The sequence below is a fragment of the Ornithodoros turicata genome, chromosome 5 (genome assembly GCF_037126465.1).
Source record: "Ornithodoros turicata isolate Travis chromosome 5, ASM3712646v1, whole genome shotgun sequence".
Taxonomy (NCBI): domain Eukaryota; kingdom Metazoa; phylum Arthropoda; class Arachnida; order Ixodida; family Argasidae; genus Ornithodoros; species Ornithodoros turicata.
The window spans coordinates 28,704,644-28,719,984 of NC_088205.1; the positions used below are offsets into that span (position 1 = coordinate 28,704,644).

The 15,341-nt window shown below is 47.0% G+C and overlaps 1 long non-coding RNA gene across 1 annotated transcript; it reads right to left on the minus strand.

Moving 5' to 3' along the window:
* Positions 1–5,036: 5,036 nt before the first annotated feature.
* LOC135395444 (uncharacterized) lies at positions 5,037–5,627 on the minus strand. Its single transcript, XR_010423091.1, has 2 exons — positions 5,512–5,627; positions 5,037–5,179 (listed from the first exon to the last, which is right to left on the minus strand). It is a non-coding gene; the product is annotated as an uncharacterized LOC135395444 (long non-coding RNA).
* Positions 5,628–15,341: the final 9,714 nt, after the last annotated feature.

Sequence of the window (15,341 nt, forward strand, 5' to 3'; positions counted from 1 at the left end):
CTTAATTTTAGTATCTTCTTCTCAAAGTCTGTTTGCGCTGCAATGCGTCGCTTAATGTTCATTTCAATGTACGGGCCAAAGATCGTACCCTGACGAAATTTCAACACTCTATGAATTTTGCTAACTCACATACCTAACTTACAATACAGACTCAACAAACGATAATGTACAACATACTCTGTTTTATCATTACAAGTGAGAAGTAACTTACCCTGTGCTGCAGGTTTGTAATTCAATTGGTCTTTTAGAGCCAACTGATACTCAGACAACCAACTCTCGTCAACCTTTTGCTTCATTGGAGCTAGTGGGAAATACCTGGTCTTCTGGTGTAGCTCCGGTGGGTAGACGAGGTCGCACACATAAATGTAGCCATACTCTGCATCCTGAGGATGGTTAATGATGTCCAAAGTCGAAAATTCGGATTCGGGTACCCACTCGAATCTTCCAATAGGCAATGGCAATGTCTGGCAACCAGCATACAAACTGTTTGCATCCCAATAGGAGATGTAACTTTGTGGTTTATCCGGGTCAAGGTTCGCACAATATTTGTTATTGGCAGCAGCATACCTCAATCCTTGTTGGCAAATACCACCTCTAATAGAAGACTCGATGGTTCGATACATATCTTCATCTGTAAGCAGCTCGATCTCAGCCTTTGTATACTTGAGAGCAGCCTGCCAACTGAATCCGGGAAGACTGACAAAGTGCAGCACTTCCAATCCATATGTCTTCATAGAAAGCTGTCTAAAATGCTGCATAACATCTAACAGGAGCAGGACATCACATTCCAAATAGATCATTGTATAATCTTTCAATGACTTGCAATCAAAATGATCATATGTTTCCCGAGCGAAAGCATAGTCATCTTCGCTGATGTGTGTTCCATTCAAATCATCATAAAAACCATCCTTGGCCGGCAGGCATTCTTCATTGTAGACTTGAAAGCTTTTGATCCAGGAATATGGGTACACACCTTTCCTAGTTAAACGTACAAAGTCATTACCATACACTTGCTGTAGGCACTTAAATGACTCAATTCCTTCCAACACCTTCAAACTATCCACCAAACAAGAAAGGGAACTATTTAAAAATTGTGTGGTGTCCCTGAACATGAGATTGCCATATTCAAAATTGCGAATCTTCTCCGAGCTCGTCGCGATGAGCCTGGGCGGGCATTTCCATTTCAAAGCATGGAAACAATGTAACAAGGAGCTGATGTCGTACTGAAGGTTGTGGATGAGCACAGGAATTTTGCCATGATTGCTGCAACTGACGTTACATTCGTTACAAATGCTAGCCGAAAAGTTGCTGATATTGCTTTCACGACTGTGATCGTGATGACGAACCTTTTTCCTGGCAACACTAAATAACACACCACAATACTCGCAGTGCGTTGCAGCGATATGCTTACGAGTTTCTTCGTCTGTGAGTTTAATGGGGGCAGGGCAACGGCTGATATCGACCACCTTGTTATGAAAATGTAGCAGGCAGTCGACGCACCTGGAAGCGGCATCGGGGTCTAAATATTTTTCATTTGCGAGTATTTTCGAATCATAGGTTCTGATTAGAATGCAGCAGAAGGAACTCATAACATGCTTCTGCATGGCACTTTTCACATTCGTATTAGGATCGAAGACAGACTCTGTATCGAGTCCGATAATACATGGAAATGCAAACATGTGACCAAACTTGTTAAATTTTAGAACATTCTTACCTGGCTCAGGGAACTCCAACAAAAGCTCCTCAAAATTCCTGCACACTCTCCTATGTGACACTAGGTTTTCCTGTGTTGCAAACCCCCTCGTACACTTTTCACAAAAAAAATCTACTTTTCTTACCATTCAATGTATTAAAATTCCTTATCCCAAAAAAATGATTATCAAATTCTAATAATTGCACTTTATCGTTAAATGCGAGACGCGGAACACGCGAAGTGTGGATACTCCCATCCTGATATGAGTACACATACACTTCAATTTGATTCCGTTCTTCAAATTCTGCAATCTCCGAATACGATACCGGACCGTCGGGCCACCATTTGACCCGTGCCAATGGATTCGAATCGAGATCCACAAGATAATTACGATATCGTTTCCAATCATTTCCATCTGTTTTTTGAGGATGCAATAGCGCTAAAGTATTATATTTGAAACACTCATTGTCGGGGCATTTTACATTTGTGAGTGTTTTCTTTCTTTTTTTCAATTCGGCAGGAATTACAGTGTCACAGCCAATATTCTTTTTTTCAATCGCGCTTATGTTCAATTCGATTTCGGATACGTCTCGGGAGACGTAACCGCTACCTTCACCCTGATAATTTTCAAGGTTGCGCGCTAACTCGCTAATCATTTCATTTAGCGCAACCATTATATCCGCGAGACAATGAATTTCTCGCGACACGGCACTTAGAAAAGCAAAATGGCTACTCATCGAATCGCCAACTTGCTTTACCATCAATACTTTCACACGCATATAAAATTTAAAAGGCATGGGATGTTGTTGTAATATGGAAACTATATCGTGCTGGTAATGTACCAGGTATTCGAATGGATCCTCGACAAAGTCATCATACGGTGACGCGAACAGGACGTAACGTCCAAGGTACCCTTCAAAGGCCGGAGCGGTTTCAAAGAACGGAAAGTATGGTACGCTAACACCAGGATGAGCCACCGAAACATGTTCCGCGAGATTGTTCACAACAGGCTCTGGGCTATCAGGATTTTGCACGGCATCTGCCGGCGTATTATCATCAAAAACTCCATCCATCAAAACCTGATCAAATTCTAATCCCCACTCTTCATCAAACAAAGCAGGATCTAAATTTGGAACGTTAGCATCCTCCTCCATGCGACGAATTACCTCCTCAACGCAATCATACCCACAGATTCCACAGCGAGGCACTAGAAACAGACATTCCATAAATTAAAATAAGAACAATAAGCAAGAAGCAGACTTACTTTTCAAAGATCTCGGCAGCACACCAAAACAAATTTTTTGGCAAAGGAAACAAGCACTGCAACCAGGGCAACAGAACTTGGTGGAAAAAACAACCCGCCAGCCACTATTTTATAGTAAATGTGGGCGGAACCGAAAATTGCATATAGAAAATCGTTAACCAATGGCATACTAAGAAAACCAATAGGCATCATTTCCATCTCATTCTCTCCCAAATCAACGATGGAAACAGACGAGTGCTATTCACTCTCCCTGGAGGACTGTGAGTTTTTTTACAGCTTTTCTCCTCTCTTTCCAGTAACTTAAGGAGATTTTTTTGTTTTAGATTACGCGTGTCTTCTGACAGGCGACTTGCCCATTGTGCAAACATTGAAGACACCACCCAGAAGTTTCTTTATACAAAATGGCGATCATCTGAGACAATGTCGCTGCGGGGGATTGATTTCATCGAAATCGTCAGACTGGCTAGATCATAACATCAGACCATATCTCGGATGTCATCCCAACTCGGATTGAGTATGAACTCGGCTGAGAGATTTCACTTGACTATACAATGGATGATGTATAAGGACCTGATGAAATTAAACTCGTATTTGAATTGCAACGGACCTGAGAGTGACTTCACACTCATCTTGCGATGTTTACCCTATCAACTCAAAACAAGACGTGGACAACTAAGGAAGAGACTACAAAAGTTTGTCGCTGTGAAATGTGACTTGTTAAGACGATACCGTGATGGTGAACAGATTTCACCGGCCATTATCAATGCCGGTTTGAGAAGACCGATCCTTCGGAATTATTACATTCAGCATTCGCACTACATCGTCCAACGAAAAGAAGACGGATCTCGCAAGATAGTGAGTCTGGAGGATTATCTTCAAAGTGCTTGTACATTGAATAAATGAGAGAATTTTTCTTAAATGAGGTATTCCTCTTCAGTCATTTTTATTACCTTGAGATCGTTGTGTACAAGGTTATTGTCAAATAATAACATAATGCTTTTGAGTGAATAATTCTTACAAAGATGGGAAGCAAATACGGAAACAAATAGGCCACAGTGGGAGCTGTAGAGACTCTGTATACACTTGTCACAATATTCGTCAACAGGTAGATCTAGCAGTTCCTCTTCAATTGGTGGTAGACCAAAGCTGTCCACATAGATGAATCTATCATTTCGATCCATCATGTACAACAACCAATGCTCTCCCGGGCCGTCGTATGGATGCGTATTAATGACAATGAAACCTTCTTCTTGAAGTGGCGAAACTCTGTCGACAGCGTAGGTTCCTCGATACATTCTCACAGTTTGAGGGTTCATTGAAAACAATAATTCAAGATCTAGAACGTCCATGATTTAATCCAAATGAATTGCAAGGTCAGCATTGACTGTCAATATCTTGGGGCTCTCACTTATAAGTATAATCGACACAGCGTGAGGCAATGGTTTTGCAAATGTAAGTTCAATTCTACAATTTCCCTTACGTATCGGATTAAAGTAGCCGCCAACGGACTCGTCTGCACTGAGGTTCCAATGCAATATGAATGAATTAGTTTTATAATTCTGATAACGCAGCTCGACGCTTCTATCATTCAGTTGAGATAGGAAATCATAATAGCTTCCTCTGCATAGGTCATTGTCCCAGTCATATGAGAGTTGTTTTCGATGTCCATCAATTGTTAGTGTTACTGAACTCACGTTGAAATGTTCAAAATTGAAAGGACTCAGTTTGAAGTCACCCTGATAGGCGTCGGTCCGTGTCATAACCATTGAGATCCGATCTGGAATGCGATCGGTGTATAGATTGTCGAAAATACCATCCACTGAGCCAGCAGTTATTGTCTTAATTTTGCTCTCTAAACCTCAGTAGTAATGTAACAACCCAAGATTTACACAGAAAATCCACGGCAAGTATTGCACATTTTACTTTAAATTATTTTAAAATTACTTTAAATTTTTTAAAAAAATTTAAATTTTTAAAATTTTGAAATTTGGCAAAATCTGACTCAGTGCAATACTTGTCGTGGATTTTCTATGTAAAACTCGGGTTGTATGAAATAAAAAAAACTAGATAGAAAGGAAGCAGACAGTAGGAAATGATTTATTTGAAAATCAACGACGCCATCTTGAAGAAATCCCGCCGGGGCGACTGGAGCACGACGGTTGCAGAGGCAGGTGGCACGCTAGTTCCAAGGCATCACACCAGATGGCGCCAGCATCGTAGCTCTATACGAGAAAGAGAACATGAAAGTACTAGCGACACGTAAAAATGGCAACACTGCTCGACAAGTCTAAGCATACCAGAGCGCGGGGAAAAGGCCTAACCGCTACTGCTAAACAGCACGGAGAAAACACTACACATCGGGGGGAAAGGCTTAAGGCAATCGACAAGGCCTAACCACAGCGTCACAACACTTCGCGGCTAACACAAGGCGGGAACCACACGATGGTAAACGTGCGTCAACAGGCTTGGACACCGCTAAACAAGTCTAAACATGCGAGAAAAGGCTTAACACGAGCACGGTAAAACAACGCGCAAACATCGGTAAATCACTCACCTTTTTTCCCCGCTGCGACGGAGCGTCCGCTCTCGTCGACAGCCAGGGATCAAGTGACGACGGAGCGAACGACCGCACGTCTTCTCCCAACGAGAGCCAGAGGTGGACTGACGTAAGCGCCACTCTACGGGTGCTACGCATGCGCGCGCTCCTAGCGCCCTCTGCTCCACCCGACCGCGCATGCGCGCGCGCGCTCCTAGCTCCCTCTGCGCCGCCCGCGGGTGTTTTCGGTTTCGGCTCTCCGCTGCGCGCGCGCGCGCTCCTAGCGGCGACGGGTGGCTTCTGACTTCCGGTTTTACTCTCGTTTCTTTGCGCGCGCGTTTATCTGTATAAAGGCAGCGCGCACCGCGCTCGCGTCATCACTACGTGAATATGTTCAGCTACCACTCTTTACAAAATTGTTCCCGCACCCACGCTTCTTGGGAAGAAGTGGAGAAGGAATGTTTCAACAGCGAAAGTCCCCGCAACGAGCTCGTCATCACTGCTTTTCGCTACGTGATAGACATGGTAGGCTTTGGCAATATAGGAGAGATCTCGCCGGGGCCGCTGCAGGAGATGGTGCGTCGAATTTACGCCCGTTACAAGAACGTCTGCATAACGGTTCCGGACGGACCCCTGGGACTAATGAGCGAATTTGTGAGCTTGTCCAACGCAGAATTCAACTACATCGCTGCAGACATCGTGGACCTTCTCGCTCGTGCCATCGCTCATATTAAGCACGCTCTACGGAAGCAGCGACATTTGCAAGCAGTCTACATCGCCAACTTTGTCATTGATTTATTGAAATACCGCTTAGTTATTGACATGCAACGCATTAAACAGTCCGAATAACGTTGACGAGACTCTGTCTTTTCTTTCACTGAAACATGTTTATTGAATACAAACAAAGGAGTTGGACGATAGATGCCTGCCCCCTCCCCCCTCCCTGACTTGTCTGATCTAACGAACAGAACGAGATGATCAGACGTGTCAGAAAAGGGGAATCTTCATCGCAGCGTCGTCATTGCACGGGTCACGGTACCAGTACGATGACGGTATGGACATTCTTTTCGTGCACCCATTCCGCTACCGCACTGCCACGATGACCCCTGCTTCTCCTGTCTGCGAGAGAGAGAGAGAGAGAGAGAGAGAAGCATATCTCGACTACAACTTTTATTCTCGATTACATGCGCGTGCAGCTCTTTGTTCCGCGGTTACTCGATCCCTGACGACGACGCTCTCGGGCTCTCTTCCGGGTTTTCCGATGCTGCACAAAGAGAGAGCACTATCGTAATCCTATACGCGTCAAAACACTAGGAAAGCTTACCGTATTCGCAGCTTCCATAAGGGAAGGAGTGTACGGAATCCACGAGATAGCGCTTGTCGTCGTAGGGGACCAAGCTCTTCTTGAGTCTCGAAATGGTGTACATTGTTTGCTTTATACTCTGGATGGTGCACTGCTTCTGAGAGACTGTCTTTTCATTGAACAGAGAATCTCGGTACACTTCGTGCAATAAATGTTTCCTCACCACGTCTTTCTTAACTCCCTTCGCTCTCGCGATCTGTTTGTGTGACCCAGCCAAGAGAATGCTGTACATTTTCGCTCGGATGGCTACGACTTCCTGAATAACACCACCTCCCGTCTCGTCTTTGAAGTACCCCATCTGGTTCGCGTGCTCGTCGTTGAAAAGCGGGTGGTCCGGTGGATAGGAAGACAGATCTAACTCATTCTCAATCTTCATGAGCTGTTCTTCCAGGCTTTCACACGTGAGAGAAAAAATTATGCTGTCCGTATCGCTATAGATCAATTGCACTGGACACGTCAAGCGAGAAAAGAGAGACTCGTAGATGAAGCTGTACATTCGGACTTTGGATATCTCTAGAATGGCAAAGCCCACGTAAAGGGGGTGCGTGCATTTGACCCTCCTATTCTGCATCTCGTATAAGATGCACTTGTCACTCAGAATGTGAAAATGCTGACTGCTGACGGAGCTAGCTTTTCGGAGCGCGCTTTCTTTGTCGTAGGCTATAGCGTACCTTTTCATGCGTCTCACATTTTGTATCGACTTACCGAACGTACTGTTGGACATGGTTTTGTACAAAAGTCGTTCGAATTTCGTGGTGGCGGCATTCCTCAACGTGACGTTTCTGTGCACGAAGGCTCGCAAAAAATTGTCTTGGCGGAACGAAAGAATGCTGTGAACACGCTTTATTTTCATGCCCAACCTCACATACAGTGCGAGCAATGCATAATGAACGACGTAGCGTTCTTTATCGTAGCACGTCAGCAAGAGTTTCTTTGTGGGAGGGGCGTTCAGCGCCAACGCGTCTTTCAAGTGTCGCTGGTAGGGGGAGAGTTCGTTCTCGTTCACACACCTGTGTTCGGGTGCCAGGGGAAAATCCCTGGTGAGTGCGTGCAGTTCTTCGGGGTATGTCAAGTCTACCACGTAGACGTAACCCACTTCCGAATCGTGAGGAATGTTGAGAAAATCGATCTCGCTCCACCTCGAAGGATCGACCCACTCAAAACCACCTGTCGGGAGATGGAAAGTCATCGCGTACGGGTACAAACTATTCACGTCGAGGTACTGGATAAAAGTCTTTTCTTGCTGTGGATCGTAATCGTCGCACTCCTCGTGATTAGCCCGACAGTATCTATGGAAGCTGTTACAAATGCCTCCCCTGATTCCTTTCTCGATCGTTTCGTACATCTCCTGATCACTTATGAGCTCGAGCTTGACTTTAGTGAACTTCAGAGCGCTGCTCCACGCGTAACTGGCAAGGGACACGGTGCGTAAGATATCTATCCTATCCGTTTCTTGCGCAATTCTCCTGAAATGCAGCACGACGTCGCAGAGCTGACAAGTGTCGAGCGTAACGTAGAGACGCGTGTAATCGCCCAGGTCCTTGCATTCGAACAATTCGAAAATCTCGAGGGCGTACTGATAGTCCTCGTCCGTGATCTCTTGGTCGTTCAGGTCACTTTTGAAAGCTTCCTTTGGCGGTAGTGCGGGCAAATTGTACGCTTCGAAACTGTCGACGAAGGTGTACGGGTAAATTCCCTTCTTGAGGAGGCGTCGGAAACGGTCACCAAACATTTGACGAGTACAATGAAACGCGCTCTCACCACCGCTGGCACCAGCGGCATGGCCGAGTGGGCTAAGGCGTCCGCTCGTTGGTGGTAACCAAGGTCGTGCTGAAGACTGGGAGGTGGTGGGTTCGAATCCTACCGCCGGCTGTGCTGTCTGAGGTTTTCCCTGGGTTTTCCGAAGACTTTCCAGACGAATGTCGGCACAGTTCCCCCTGAAGTCGGCCCAGGACGCATACTAACCCCCCTGTCCCCCACTCCTTCCTGCTATCCTCTCTCCGTCTGTCCACATCTGTACGTCGCTCATAGCCACAGTTGCTTCGCGGCGCTAACACCCAATCAAAAAAAAAAAAAAAAAAAAAAAAAAAAAAAACCACCGCTGGCGAGCAGAGTTTCCACCAGGTTCGACAAGGACAGGTTGAAAAACTGCGTGGTATCGCGGAAATGGAGATCTCCAATATTGAACCCTCTTATCTTTTCCGAACTCGAAGCTAAGATCCACGGTTCACCCATATTTAGAACGTGCATGTATCGGAGAAGGGAGCTCAAATCGTATTGCAGGTTGTGCACGCACACGACGAGTTCTTTGGTATTACGACACGTAAGGTTACACGTATCACACAGCGTCGCGACAAAATTCGAAGAACCGGGCTCTACGAAGTGGGTGTGGTCGTGATGCGACACTTTCCGTGTGTGTCGGTTAAATTCGATTCCACAAAATTCGCAGTGCGTAGCGCTCGCGTGCCGAAAGTGGTCTTCCACACTCATGACCAACGGTGAGGGAAGACGGTTCAGCCTATGGATTTGTTCGCTAAATCCCTTGAGCGCGAACAAGCATTTTTCTGCCGCGTTGGGTCCCAAATAGCCATCTACGCCCATTATTTTCCCGTCACAACTCCGCACTACAACGATGCTGTACGAACTCATCCTGTGCACACTCACGGCGTCCTTAACAAGTGCATCCTTTTCCAAGACGCTCTCCGTGTCTAACACCGCGAAATAGGGGTAGGGATGCGTGTACTGTATCTTGTTGAAGGAGACACTCTCCCCCGCTTTTGGCATTTCGAGGATCACTTCGTCTACGTCTCGACACAGACGTTCGTGCTGCTCCAACGCCTGTCTTGTCCCATAGCCGCTCGTACACTTCTCACAATAAAAATAGTCACCACGTCCCATGAAAGTGCTAAATTTTTTAATGCCATAGAAATGCTCCCTAACCTCGAGCAGATAGACTTTATCCTTATAGAGCGTACAGGGAACCCGTCCGGTAGATATCGAACTCGTCTGCTCGTCGAACACGTAGATGTACACGGAGATTTTGTTTTTTCTCTCCCACAGGGTAATGTCTTCGTAAGTGACTGGGAAGTAGGGGGGCCAGTACGTCACGCGCGTCTCCGGGTTCCGCGGATTCATATATTTGTGATATCTGACATAATGGTTTGCATTCCTCTTTAACGGATGCAAGAGTGCCAGCACGCTATACTTGAAACATTCGTTTTCGTGGTTCGGTGGAAGTTTGACGTTTGTGAGAGTCTTTCGTTTTCTTTTTAGCAGCTCGGGAAGCTCGATCGTGCACCCAATCCGCTTCGGTTTTAAGCGCGTTAGTTTTAAGTCGACACATTGGACGTCGTTCGAGGTGAAACCAGACCCTTCTCTCGCATAGTTTTCAACGCGTTGCGAGGATTCTGCGATAGCAGCATTTATCGCACCTTCGATTTCTTGACGGTTATGAACCACTCTCATGTGAAGGTTCACGTGAAGGAGATGAGAAGTCAACCCGTCGGCTCCGTCCTTAACCATGAGCGCTTTCGAGCACAGACAAATTTGAAAGGCATGGGATAAGCTTCGAGGACGCGCGCGATTACTGGAGCTATGCTCGGTAGATAGAGTCGCAAATCGTCGACGTTGTCGTCGTGCGGGGAGCAGAGAAGCGTGTACCTAGTAGCCGTTCCGTCGAATGCCTCGTCTGTGACAAAAAAAGGAAGGAATCGTCTCTCCGTGACGGAGGGATGATTCTCTACGACGTGTTCTCGCAATTCAATGATTCTACGACCCTGGACAGGCTCAGCTTCGTTTTGAAATTCTGGACTTGCACCTGGTGATTCATCTCTAGCCCAAGCAGACAGAGGAATGAAATCTGCATAGGACTGATCCCCTTCCCACATGAGCAATTCGTCTGCATTGTCGTGCCCATCTAGGGGTTCGTCGTCGTCGTCGTCGTCATCCGTTTCAGGTATTACGAAAGGAGGACTACTGACTCTGTCGTCGTCATCTGAAAGGACGACTGGGCTGTTACCGAGATTCTCTATTCTAGCTTCGTGCTCTCTTTCTACGGCCACGAGCATGGCATCGATGGGGTCGTACTGACATACGAGACAGCGCGGCACTGCGGTCAAACAAAATCAGTACGAGATTTCCTCTCACGAAACAATGCTCACTTTTCCATTCAGTTGAGGAACGCTTGAGATTGATGATGAGAGAAAGGATGGGATGAGTCCCTGTGTGTGTGTTCAGTGTCATGCGGTGACAGCGGCTATTGGTTCCTGAAAAACAATGTCATACATAGAATACACTCTCACAGCAGAGACGGTCAACTTACATTCTGCTCCACGAAACGCCTCGCGTCGTGGATGGATGCCCCTTGTGGGCTTTCGATCAATCGTCGTAGAACCAGCGCACCTTTTATAGTCGCTACACCGCTCTCCTCCTCGTCCTCGCATTGCGACGGTGTCGTCTGTACTTTGACCACCCCGCCTTCCGTCTTTCGCGCCTTTTTGCGATGTCGCATATGACAATGATAATACCATCGACGTTGAATAAAACATTACACTATTTTCTAGCTAACACTCTGGGCCGACTTGTATATGATGACGAGAAGACCCAGAGTGGGATTCGAACCCAGGATCCTTCTACACTGGGCGCGACACACTAACCACCAGTCTAATTCGTGCTGCGTGACGTTTTTCGTATTGCGGGGTTCGTGTCTACACACGTCACAACATGTTCAAACACGTCCAAACATGTTCAGACACGTTCAATGACGTCATAGAGAGGGTGAGAGGAACGAGTGTGTCCAGGGGCGACTTCGCCGCCCGTGTCTGAACACGTCCAAACATGTTCAAACACGTCTTAACATGTTCAAACACGTTCAATGACGTCATAGAGAGTGAGAGGCAAAGCTTTACTATAAATGTCGAAGCGAATGGTCGATCGTCATTCCATCATGATCAGCTTGGTAGATCCTCGTAAGTAATACCCATGACGTCATCATCGCCGAAATGTTTGAAGAGTTTCGTTTCCAGTGTACAACACTTTTGCTGCGCGTGAAGTCGGTTTTTTCCCGCCTCACATATTTCGGGAGATTGGCAGCGCCCGCTTCTTCTGCACCAATTGTGGTGGATTGTGGTCCAAAGGTACGCTTCCTCGTTATTTTTTTAATACGTTCTATAACCAGTCACATTTTTTTCAGAGCAAAAGCATTGGACGGACCGATTGATTCGCCCGTTTCTCGGTTGTCGGACGGTACCGTTCGACGTACGTTGCGAAGGACTTCGACTATTGAAGGAAGATGGAGAAGATGGACCATCAGTGTCACTCTGTGACTGAAGAAGATTGTACGTGTGTGTGTGTTTGAGTTAAAAAAACACGCGTTTCTCACACTCCTTTCGTTGCAGATTACGAATGGCTACTGACGGGAGATCTACCCCTGGTCCTAACCTTCAAGCCTCCTCCAAAGACCTTCTTTTTGCGAATCGGCGATCAACTGACTACCTGTCGCTGCGGTGGACTCTGGCCGAGAAACCCCAGCCATTGGTTAGACTCGAGCCTTCGTCCGTATTTGGGCTGCCTTCCCGGCTACGAAACCAAAGCTGGAGCCTAATTTTTGTGTAACGAGAAATAAAAAAAGGTTGTCTACTCTCATTCCGTCTCAGTCATGATGACGCCCGAGCAGAGGTTTGCCACCTTTGTGCAAACGCGAATGTATCGGGACTTGCTGCGATTACGCGATTATATTCACGGCGATAGCTGCGAGGGAGACTTTCGCTCGATTCTCAAGACGATACCCCTACGTCTGTTCACCGTCAGTGGGAAGATTGCAAAGAAAATGAAGCGTTTCGTAGATTACAAGCTCGAGCTGTTGGAAAAGTATAGACGAGGAGAGACAGTCGACCCGTGTCTCATCAACGCGGGTTTCAACCGACCTATCGTCCGTCGCTACTGGCTTCTCCACACATCCCTCGACGTCACGGTGCAGACCGGCGACGACGACGGCGGTGAGCGTCGGGTCAGCACGTTGGAAGATCGTCTCGCAAGGGTCTTGTGTATGTCGTGAAAAAATAAATAGTCTATTTTTTACGAAACGAGTTCGCTCACGAGGAGACGTTTTATTGTTTCGTCATTCTCTTCGAGGTTACAGGAAAACATGGATACACAACTTTTCAAGCTGTAGCGTTTCGACATGCGCGTGGCTACGTAGATACAAAAAAGCCCGCAGTAAGGCGAAAAAGGCGATTGAATACACTTGTCGTTATACTCGTCCACTACAGGTAAAGTCTTTCGAAGGTTTGCTTCGATGGGGGGAAGTCCGTAGCTGTCGAAAAACACGGCAGACCCGTCGTAGTTTTTCAGGTAGAGCACCCAGTGCTGCCCGCGCCTTCTTCGCTCTTCCGTATTGATGATTAAATAACCGGGCTTGCGTAAAACGAAGGCTTCGTCGGAAGCGCAAATGCCTCTCAGCATGGAGGAAGCGAGGGGGTTCAGGGACACGAGTTCCAAGATGTCGCTCTCGTACATCTTTTCTTATGGGAAGGTGACCGTACGGTCCTTGTCGACGTACATGAGCTTGGGACACTCGGAAATCAAGAGGACGGTGACCGCGTGTGGAAGGGCTTTAGCGAAGCGTAATTGCAGGCGAACGTTTCCTTTTCGCCACTCGTTCAAATGCGAAGGAGAAGAACACTTGTCCACGTCCAAGTTGAAGTAGAGAAGGAACCCGTTCGTTTTAAATCGCTCGTAGCTATACTTGAAATGTTTCTCTCCCAGTTCTTGCAAGAAGTTAAAGTAGGGAATTTTGACGAGGTCGTTCTGAAAGTCGTACTCGGCTCGCACTTGCTGGCCGTCCACGGAGAGCATCGAATGAGACAGGTCGTAATGACGGAATTTGTAGGGGTTCGATTGGATGTCGCCGAGAAAGTCGGACGTGGCGAGCAGGGCGACGCATAATTTGGAAGGTACCCTTTCGGGGTAAACGTTTTCAAAGTGAGCGTCCAAGCTCCCGGCACTCAAGCTCCGCACCTTGGTTTCCAATCCGCGTAACACGTAGATGGCCGGCGTGGTCTGAAGCCGCCGCTCGTATTCCAAAAACAGGGAAGGTGCCAGCGTCACCTTTTTCAAGTGTAACGTCATTTCTTTAATGTCCACCTCGTAATTGTACGTTTTCTTGTCTTTGGGGACCGATACGAGTTTAAATTCGTCGTTGTTTAACAGGAAAACGACGCGAATTTCGACGGCAGGTACCATCAGGCGCGGCTGTTGAAACAGGTCGGTATTGATCTGTCCGACCAGGTTAAAGTATTTTCCACCCTTCGTCGCTTCGTAACGTTGTTTCGGACCGCGAGACGAGACGTCGTAATCGTCCTTTAAATGTTCGTCGTCCTCGACATAAAGTCCAGCCGCGTGCACTGTTTCTTGAGCCGCGGGCGTGGAATGAAGCACGACGTCCAAAATACTCCTGTAGGCGTACAACTCGTTGGAACTGACGAGTTTGTTGTTCGCGTAAACGGTGACCGTCTTAAACATGCCGCTCAACAGGTGGTTTATTGGGAAAACGACATCTTTCTCGTCCATTTCTTCCCCGTCGTCGCGAACAATGCGCACGGTCAAAGACACGAAACTGCCGTAGAGATCCAAGTGTGCCCTTTGCAAATTTTGAATACAAAATTCGATCACGGAATTATTTACCCCGTTGACCGGATAAAAAAGTTGGTACGAAGTATCTTCCACGCCGTATTGAATGGAAGGGGGTTCGAATATCATCACGTCACTCGTAAGACAATGCGGTGACCGTTGCGTCTGTATTTTTGCTTTCGTTGACGTCATGGCGGAGCGCGCGCAGCGGATGTGTGACCTTCACGGCCTACCAAAGATATCTGCAGGTGCGTCGTGTGTCGGCGCCTTTTGTTGTCTTTTGCGGCGTTTCTTTCCATTGTTGTTGTTGTTTCCAGAGCCCTCCATGGAATCCAGCACGTCTCTCCCCGTTGCTATGGCCGTCTTTTTTACTGCGCGCGATATTCCTTCGCCATCGGCCAAATTCCGCGCCAAGCGCTTCAACGTTCTCTTGGCGATCGGTTTTATTTGCTGCCACATGGGAACGATAAACTTGGATATGTTGCTCAACACACTGCCCCCTCGTTGGAAAAGGGGTCCCGTGTACACGGGAATTATTTTGGGGGAATTACGGTACATATTTGAAATGCAACGTTAGATTGGTTCTGCCTTTGGACCGCAACGGCAAACGTCTTCCCGTTTCGTCCGCGAGAACGATCGTCACTGAGGGAATTTCGAATTGAGACAGGTTAAAATACTGGATGTTATCTAACGTGTAGGTGACGACGTGCTTGTCTTTCTCGTAATAAAAGGGTAGTATTTTTAATATAGGTTTTTTCCCGCTCCCCACGTACGTGGGTTCCACGATATCCGTGTACACGATTATGTTGTGAAACGGGGGTTCCAGGAGTACCTCGACGGAGCTCGTAGCATCCTC